Here is a 10,499-nt window from a genome sequence, read left to right on the forward strand (position 1 = left end):
GACTCTTATATCGTCTTATATAAGCGCATTTAAGTCAGAATCTAGCGTATTTCACGTCTGATCATGGTAAGAAATTGTCTATTTTTTTTAATGTAGCCTATATGGAGCGCATATCTTCCAGCAGCGTTCTACTAGTCAAAACCTATTGGGGTTCTTCTGCCAACTTGGTCCAGCCTGAGATGAGAAGGAGGAGGAGACGGGCGCATAAATCCGGGCCATTAGCCCTGAGGTCTCCACGGTGACAGGTCCCTCCCCTCGGCTGATGTAAAAGCAAACTTCCTGTTTCGGAGATGAAGAAGGCTGTCAGCTAGTTGCAGCCCCTGTAGTCCACACACACACACACACACACACACACACACACACACACACACACACACACACACACTGTGACGGCCCCGGGCATTAATAGCAAATCGATTCCAAATGAGGGACGAGGGAAACAAGTGAGAAAACAAAAGGATGCGACCATCTCCGGTGCTGTGTTGCGAGAGACACAACACACAAGTTATTTTCAAAAGGGCGGAAATGTTCAGCCCTGTCAGAAGCCCGTCTCCTAAGACTCGTCAGCTACTGTTGGCGTTGACCATTAAGAATTGCAGTGGTGGACAGTGACAGAGTAGTTTACTGTAGAACTGAACTTAAGTAAATCCTTGGAGTATCTGTACTTTATATACAGTCAAGTGCGAAAGTTTGTGAACCCCTTGAACATTTTGGAATTTTATTTATTGTAACCATCATTAATTCATTTTTATCAATACCAGTATTTTTTATATGAAATAACAGATGTTTGTTTATCAATTCAACATTTTTCTTTTCCAGAAATCAATTGTTAAAACAGATAAAACAAATTATTTGACGAATGTTGTATGTGCAAAAGTTTGTGAACCCTGAGCTGCATTGCTTAAATGGAGCAGGTAAACACAATCAGATGGGCCAAATTGAGTCATGAAATGGACCAATGTAGTGAGAGATATTTAGGGAAGAAATTGGGCGGCACTAGATACAACAGAGATAAAACCAGGTCAGTTTAGGCTCACCAAAGTGAACCCATACAGGTCAGACATGCTAAAAGGGGAAACAATCTCAGAGGATCTCAGGAATAGAGTTGTGATGCTGCACATTTGTCTGGGGACAGCTATAAATTATTTTAAAAAAAGTTTGAGCTCCATCGGTCCACCGTGAGGCAAATCATCTACAAATGAAGAGCTTTAAGAGTGACTGAACATCTGCCTAGAAGTGGACTTCCTTCAAAAATATCCACAAGCGCCACAAGATAAGTGATTTTTCAGTTAAAAGCCAACCCAAACATTACATCTGGTGATTTGCAGACCTCTCTTGCAGCATCTGGGACAGATGTGCATGGTTCCACAATAAGAAGAAAACTCAGTCAACATGGCTTTCATGGGATGGTTGCTGAAGAAGCCTCTGCTCTCAAAAAAGAACAAAACTGCTTGTCACAACTTTGCCAGAGAGCACCTGGAGATACCTGAAGTCTTATTCTGTGGACAGATTAGTCAAAAATTGAACTGTTTGGTCATAACCAAAACCGCCATGTTTGGGCAAAAACGCAATTCTGCCTACCACCTAGAGAACCTTCTCCCAAGTGAATAATGGTGGTTTCAAATTGTCTGCAAATCTCCAGGTGTAATGTTTGGGTTGGCTTTTACCTGAAAAATCACTTTTCTTGTGGCGCTTGAGGATATTTTTTAAGGAAGTCCACTTCTAGGCAGATGTTAAGTCACTCTTAAAGCTCTCCATTTGTAGATGATTTGCCTCTCGGTGGACCGATTGAGCTCAAATTTTTTTTTATGAATTTATAGCTGTCCCCAGACAAATGTGTAACATCAAAACTCTATTCCTGAGATCCTCTGAGATTTGTTTCCCTTTTAGCATGTCTGACCTGTATGGGTTCACTTTGGTGAGCCTAAACTGACCTGGTTTTATCTCTGTTTTATCTAGTGCCGCCCAATTTCTTTCCTAAAGATCTCTCATTACATTGGTCTATTTCATCAACCAATTTGGCCAACCTGATTGTGTTTACCTTGCTCGATTTAAGCAATGCAGCTCAGGGTTCACAAACTTTTGCACATACAACATTCGTCAAATAATTTGTTTTATCTGTTTTAACAATTGATTTCTGGAAAATAAAAATGTTGAATTGATAAACAAACATCTGTTATTTCATATAAAAAATACTGGTATTGATAAAAATGAATTAATAATGGTTAAAATAAATAAAATTCCAAAAGGCTCAAGGGGTTCACAAACTTTCGCACTTGACTGTATTTCTGCTGTTTTGGAAACTTTTGGTGACTTTCACTTCTCTACATATCGCGATAAAAATAAACTTTTGATTCCACCACATTGTTACTCGATACTTTCAGGCTAAGCATAGTATGTAATGTCAATGGCTGTTGATTTTTAAAATGTCCTCAAATCTAATTGGCCACATACTCTGTTCCTCATATAAGGTAAACCAATCATAGTTGCCGCTCTCAGCTGGTATTCAAAATAATAACGAAATATGTCCAAAAAGTTGAGGAGAACATTGTGGAGATCTTTACTGCATCTTTCTAACAAATCTGCTCCCTTTTCTAAAACACTCTTCCATCCATTGTTCTTGTTCTGTGTGTGTGTGCGTGTGTGTGTGTGTGTGTGTGTGTGTGTGTGTGTGTGTGTGTGTGTGTGTGTGTGTGAGTGTGTGTGTGTGTGTGTGTGTGCGCGTACGTGTGTGTGTGTGTGTGTGTGCGTGCGTGCGTGCGTGCTTGTGCACGTGCATGCGTGTGTGTGTGTGCAGGAACCAACAACAATCGTTTACATATGAAGTTGTTGTGTATTTCCTAACTGGAGACCACACCATTCGTCTCCAGTCTCCAGTCTCTCTCTCTCCAAATGAGCTGATGAGCGGAGTAATGAGTAACTTTTTTTTCATCTCATCAAAGGCCTAATAGCATATCGATCTCAACCTGGAAGAAATGACTACATCGTCTGTCTCCGTGGTTACTTGGCCTGTGTCTCCATGGGCATTGCAGATATGTTACAGACGTTTAGAACTAAATATTGGGCATTCTGGAAGGGCGGGGCTTCCAGAATGCCCAAAAACAGAGCGTTTTAGACAGAGGCTGTAAAGAGGAGATTCAACAATGGCAATTTGGGAAATACAGAGAGGTTCTTTGGACACTACAACACATTTTAAAAAGTTTCTAGTAGAAACCCGACTAAAAATGTTGAACCTGAAAATTAGCATAATGACCTTTAAACATAGTTTCCTCAAATACAGTATGTCACTTGTTAGTAGCTGTAAAGGCAAAGCAAGGCAAGTATATTTAATGAGCACAACTGAGACACAAGGCGATTCAAAGTGCTTTACAGGGGGATGCAAATCATTAAAAAAATTCCGACATGTAAAAATGATTAAGATTGCATTGAAGACACATTGTTAATAAAATTAAAAGAAAATGCTTTTAACACACAAAACAAAGAAAAAAGCCATAAAACTGTCCTTGCTTCCAGCCTCAGTAGAGCACTAACTCTCCCTCTCTCCCTCTGTGTGTGTGTGTGTGTGTGTGTGTGTGTGTGTGTGTGTGTGTGTGTGTGTGTGCGTGTCTTTGCGTGTTTGTGTGTGTGTGTGTGTGTGTGTGTGTGCGCGTGTCTTTGCGCGTTTGTGTGTGTGTGTGTGTGTGTGTGTGTGTCTGTCTCCTCTCCTCTCCTAACCAGCCCTTCTCCTGCAGGGTAATTCCTGTTCTCGGGGGAAAGGGGACCGGAGAGTGTGCATGTGGCCGACTACTGCGGAAATTCATTTTTTGGTTTAATTTCAGGCCTATTGATCGTGGGTAGCGCGTTACGCCTGCATGACATCCATAATCACAACAATGCCTCTGACAGCGCAGATAAATAATGTGGCAAGAAGGAGGGATGTGTAAGGGAAGAGAGAGGGACGAAGCTAGGGCCAGGTTCCATCTCTTACTGCGTTCTGTATTAATTACCAAACCCCACCCTATTACTCTCTCACAACCTCACTGATTGATCTTGCCCTCAGAAGGCCTATGATTATGAATTAGCTTTTTATTTTTTTATTTTTTTTCAAAACTTATATCTGAAATCTGTTTGTTTAAGCATCCATTAAAAGGATAGGAGCCAGTGCGCTACAGTAATTACCAGGGCTCACTGTAATATCTATAATTATTATGATTAGTGGAGCAGAATTAAGTCACTGCTATAGGAGCCACGAGAGGCCCAACAACGCACGGCATGATTATGATTTTTTTTTTTTTTTTTTCTGCATATCCTATAATGCTGTAGTCAGTGTGTGTAAGCCGGGGCGGTGGTGCTGAAATGAATACAAGTTGATTCAGGCAACGTTGGATGCATACTGAGAAGCAAAACTTACTACTTACCGAACATTTAAAGGTGGAGTCAGCGATTCTGGTGAGAAGCTTGTTGTCAAAATCACTTTTTAATTAATCTAGTGTTACTACACACTAAATGTGTATCAATATAGATATTATATACACAACACATGCCTGTTTAAAGAACCTGGGCTGTGTATGAACATTGGATTTTTTTTCAGTGCACACACAGTACGGACAGGTAGCGGATCATGAGGAGATATTCCCTGATTTTGACAAAAAGTGATTTTGACAACAAGCATTTTCAAAAGTCACTGACTCCACCTTTAAATCATAAACTAAAGAGCATGAAATTAAATGTGTCTAGTAGGAGTACATTGGCCAACACCCACAATGCCACTGTTTTTAAATGACTAAAGATAACTTTTACATTATTTTTAAATTTTTATTAGATTTTTGTTGACAATTTCACACATTCCCGGCACACCATTGAGTAATCTTCTCCTCAGAATGCGTAAACACAAACACCTGCTATTTCAGAGACAGCAAAGGCCACATGTGGTTCAGTGTTTGTGTGGGCAGAGACTTTAAGAGAGTCCAGAGAGCTGGGTTTGGCAGCAGCACGTCTTAGGTGTGTACACATAGCTGTGTGTGTTTGTTTCTTCACCACTATCAATTTACATGTACCAAAACCAGAAAACAGCTTTAAAGCTACACTGCGTAACTTTTTCATATGAATGAATGTCGGTTACATTCAAGCCATCGCCAAACGAGTTGATACAAAGTTGATTAAGCCTATCAGCTCCACAAAACTCTCTGTATTTTACTGTTGCAGGAGCTCAGAAAAATCCTAAAAAAGCATCCAAGAAATGTTGTTGATTCTACTGCTAAGAAAAAACCTGGACATACAGAAGAAGGTATAAAAAGCCATGCGCGGTCACTGAAGGCTTTACCTCATGTAGATGCACAGACAGTGTTGTTGTAATTACTCAGAATTCCTCATTGGGTCGACTGAAGTTACACACTATAGCTTTAAATCTACATCACATATATCATATAATTAGTGTAATTCAAAGTCCAAAATGTGACCTTTAGTCATGCACATGCAGTGGGATGATAGTGATAGTCTGGTAAACAGTGTTGCGGTTGGTGCAGCAGTGCATGAAGCATGGCTCCGCTTGTTGTTTGAGTGTGAGGCGGCCGACAGCCCGCGCTCATAAAATGTCTCAAGTCAGGAGGGCGATAAGGATGCAGGGTTAATGCGGCTTGGCACGCGCTTTTATTTGTGCGGAGGCGGAGACGTCCCGATCCGGAGAGAGAGGCAGAGAGCAGAGAGGATACTGTTACAGGACAGCAGGCAGAGGGGCGACCCAGGACACTACGCAGGCAGCAAGGTGGTGGGAGAAAGAGGAAGGGATTTCTATTATTAAAAGTGTGCTAGGAGGAACTTTGAGATATTTCTGAAACAGTCTCATTTTCTCTGATGATCATAAATGACATGTAACAGCAAACATGAGGCCATCAGTGCAAATAATGCTGTTTTTATATAATTTTTCTTTATGGCTTTGTCATGGGTAAACTCACCAAGGAACAACAGCTGGCGTGGTAATAAAAACACTACCGCTTTTGTCCAAAGGGGGTGCAAGAATTCACACAACTGAAAGTTCCTTGCGGCACCTTTGAAGATTTATGAAAAGATGCTTTCAAGGAGGATTGTGGGAAATGTAGGATTCAGTGGTATATGGAACTTGACCCACAGTAGGAACCAGCAGTTACTTTTTAATCCTGATAAAGGGTTTTTTACTGCAAGTTTTTTCTCAGCCGAGCTAAGGGTCAAAAGGTGTCATACTGTATGGAATGAAAATCCCACTGAGGCAAATGTCTATTTGTGATATTAGGCTATACAAATAAAACTGATTTGATTTGATTTGATTTACGATGTCTTTGCCTCTGCTCCTTAGTTTATCTCTGTATTGCACACAGACCGCTGTTACAAAGAGTTCATAAATGTTTCCCAACCTTGTTAAAAAGTTAATCCTCATGTTCTACTGATTTTCAGTCATGTTGCAAAGTTACTATGAAAAAAATAAAATAAAATCAACACTTTGGTTTTTAATCCTAAACCACGGCAATGCTCTGCTGCCATACATGCATACATAATGAGACAGGGTTTTGTAAACAATGTTTTCATGTTGGTGTTAGCCAGGGATGAGCGCCTGCACTGGGGATGAACTGTGCTACTACAAGGTTCCCCACCACTGCTTTCCCCAGCCACATAGCTTATTTGTATGTGAGTCAACAGCCAGCCTTGCCTGCTGTCTTCTAAAGGGAAAGGGCAAGTGACCCTGTCATGGACATGGGACCTGTTAAAAACAGAAGCAGCCTTTTTTCTTAGTCCTTATCTGCATGCCCTTGGAGAACACGCCCATTGATGTGCCACCTTGCCTCTATCTTCATGCTAAGACGCTTCCAATTATGCGAGCCGGTGAAGTGAGGCAGAGCGTGTGGCTTTTTTCTGTACGGTTAAAACTAGAAAACTGGGTCCACGGTGGTTAATAATACGATCGTGCTGCTGTACTATACTATACTCAGCCCCGTTAGGGATGGGACACGCTCCTACAGGGGGGATTAAAAGAATGGCCCATTTCTCTACTATAGTTCAATACTTTCCCCATACAGTCTCCTGACCCCTATAAGAGAGACGGATCAATTTAGTAATTTGCTTCTATTAAATGAAACAGTTACGATACATCACATGTGTGGGGAGGGGATACTAGCCTTGACATCAGGTGCATGTGTTATCAATCTTTCTTAGGATCTGTTTAAGGGCGGAGGCGTAGTCAGGGCAACGCAGCAGTGATTGACAGCTCCCTGTCACTCTCAGCTGGAGTGACAAGCTCAGTTGGAATGCCACCGGGAGAGTGAGGGATGGATGGATGGACAAGATGTTACTGACTGTTTATAGCCTGTGGAAGCTTCTTCGGCCTACCCAGGATGTGTGTGTGTGTCTGTCTGTGTGTGTGTGTGTGTGTGTGTGTGTGTGTGTGTGTGTGTGTGTGTGTGTGTGTGTGTGTGTGTGTGTGTGTGTGTGTGTGTGTGTGTGTGTGTGTGTGTGTGTGTGTGTGTGTGTGTGTGTGTGTGTGTGTGTGTGTGTGAGTGTCAAACAATATTCTCCCTGCGTTCCAAATTGCATAATCTTTCTTTTTACTATACTACAGCTGACCATAAAAAGTAAGTCATTTGCATGCAGTAGGCACACAATTGGGACATACTTTTACTTATTTATTTCATCTTACAGTTTTTTACGATCGCACAAACACTAAAATCAAAAGTATTACACAATTATCAAAACCTTAAACTCAAGAAGCAAACCATTGGCCCTATGTGCACCACTATAAGCACAAAGTCAGCCTCACACTTTTTGCAAAACAATACACACAGTGATTTGCAAAACACTAAACACACTTAAACACATTAGACACAGGAGGATATCATGATGTCACCTCATTGCAATTCCAAAGCACTGACTGTCAAACTACCAAACACATGAGCCAGTCAGTAAACACAGCCATTAGGTGCGCAAACACATGATTGCTTTATTCTAAACACTCCAATCAGGTTCAAGCACTATACAAATGGAGCAGGTAAGTTCACCTGCCTTTACAGTTACCAAAATGGAAGGAGTCAGAAGAACAGTGAGAGTGAGGGTGAGAGGGGGAATCCACAGAGGTCCACAGATCCGTCATGCCAATATTAGCCCTTACAACACACCTCACATACTCACATTTTTAGACTGATTGCAAAACATAGTCACAGCAGGTAACCAAATGCACCAGATACAATACATTGTCATCTGGGACAATGTGTCATTCCATCGTGCTGCTCTGGTCCAAAACTGGTTTCAACACCATCCACAGTCCACAGTTCACAGTTCTATACCTTCCACCATACTCTCTGAAGGATGTGGATGAAATTCTCTGGACAGATCCAGCTAGGCGAAGAGATACTACAATGTCTAGTATGTTCTATACTGTATTTTCTGTTTCCTTTATCAGATTTTTTTATTTATGTATTACAGTATCTGTAATTTTTAACCTGTACTGGATACAGTATTGTATGTGTGTTGTTGTTTGCTGGGATAACAGTGTTATGCAGACTACTGCACACATGTTTGGTTGTGATTTTCCATGTTGACTGATTTGGGTGTATGAGAAATAAATTACAGTATATTTTCCTCAGTCTGCAGCATTGGTCTTGTCAAGTGTTTGGTGAACTTCTTGTTTATTTGCACTTTCTCTGTGTAGCCTACTTTATATACATTACTCAAATCACTGAGAAGTAGAATTACTAAAAGTGTTTAAGGTTAGCAACAGCAGTGTGTAACTGGTTCAGACAGAATTAAGTTATATGCAAAGTGTGTGTTTCATATGGCGACAAAATATGTTTTTTATAAAATAGTGTATAGTTTTGAAAAGAGTATTTCATTTTGCAAAGGGTCTGAGGTGTTTTGGTAATTGGGTGTTTAGTGTGCTAATTGTGTGTACTGTTTTGAGAAATCGGGCCCTGTTTTCAAAATCGTGCTTAAGCAATCGAAAAAAACTGTAACATCACGTGTTGAACTTGCCTTTTGCTTATAAATCCGTCTCATCGCTTGTTGTTTTCGCTCAGTCAATGTGACATCACTTCCGCTGCACACTTGATTGTGGGTCAGAATCTCCTTAAAGCATGCTGATTTCTACACTAAGAATCATGACCGGATGTAGTAGGACATTTTTCAGCACGCTGCATCCACATGTATTGGCAACATCCTATTTTTTTTTCTACCATACTAAATAACAGGGAAGTGTGGGGATTGGAACACAGCCTCTCTCTTTTCTTCAGACTTCCAGAATACTCGCTCTACTTGTGCCGTTATCTTCGTTTGCACTTTTCTGCTCAGACTGTGTAAAATGTATTCAAGGAAAAGAACTGCACAGCGATTTAAATCTTAACTCTTTTGGTAAAGAAATATGCTCCTCTCTTGTCACTTACCTTCACTCATATCTCATTCATTTGAGTTATACCTCACTCCCATTCATTTCCCTTGCTTCCAGAAGAGGGCAGCACTTCTTTACCAAATGTTATTATAACCCCTGTCACTCACACACACACACACACACACACACACACACACACACACACACACACACACACACACACATCCCTGCATTAAAATCTCTGCCGTATAATTTATTGAGGAGTATATATGCAGACAGGGTCACGATCATCAACTTGACTTTTGAGATGTTTGCTCATTCTCTGCATTCTTCTTCATCAGCCCTTTAATCTTGTTTTGTTTTGAACAGGAAGCTTTACAGACAGAAACAAACAGCATTGTCCCACACTATGTGATTAATGTAAAAAAACTAAACACAATTTAAACCCGATTTGAGAGACTTTTGCTCATATTGCACGTAGCCCTTCTGCCCCCTTTCTTTCTTTTCATTCTCTCTCTCTCTCTCTCTCCATCTACTTTTCACTCTTTCACCCCCCAACTCCACACACACACACACACACACACACACACACACACACACACACACACACACACACACACACACACACACACACACACACACACACACACACACACACACACACACACACACACTGTGCTCCTGCTCCACCCTATAATCAGGCCGGTTCATGGCTCTCATTTGAAGGGGTATATATAGCAGTAATTGTCAGGGTGCAGTATGGAGACTGGGCAGAGCATGTGTACTCTCTCACAGGCCTGTTTTGCAATAAATCTGGTAGTGGAGAGGAGAGAGTTGGGGTGGTAGTGGTGGTGGTCTGTGTGTGTGTGTGTGTGTGTGTGTGTGTGTGTGTGTGTGTGTGTGTGTGTGAGCACTTGAAAACACACAATTTAACTCATACACAGGCTAAAACATTAGCCATACAGTAAGCACACACCGTACACTACCGTAGATAACATTTGACAAGCACCTAAAAAACGTTGTTATTTGCACAGATGGGGTCCTCCTCTTTGCTTAGATAAGTGGTTATTTATCTCACGGCCTACTCGTGGACCAGACATGGACATTTTAATGTGTCTCATAATGTATTTGTCACTTAACAGGATGGGACAATTATGCAAATTAATGCATTACT

The sequence above is a fragment of the Ammodytes marinus genome, assembly GCF_949987685.1.
Source record: "Ammodytes marinus genome assembly, chromosome: 11".
Classification (NCBI taxonomy): domain Eukaryota; kingdom Metazoa; phylum Chordata; class Actinopteri; order Uranoscopiformes; family Ammodytidae; genus Ammodytes; species Ammodytes marinus.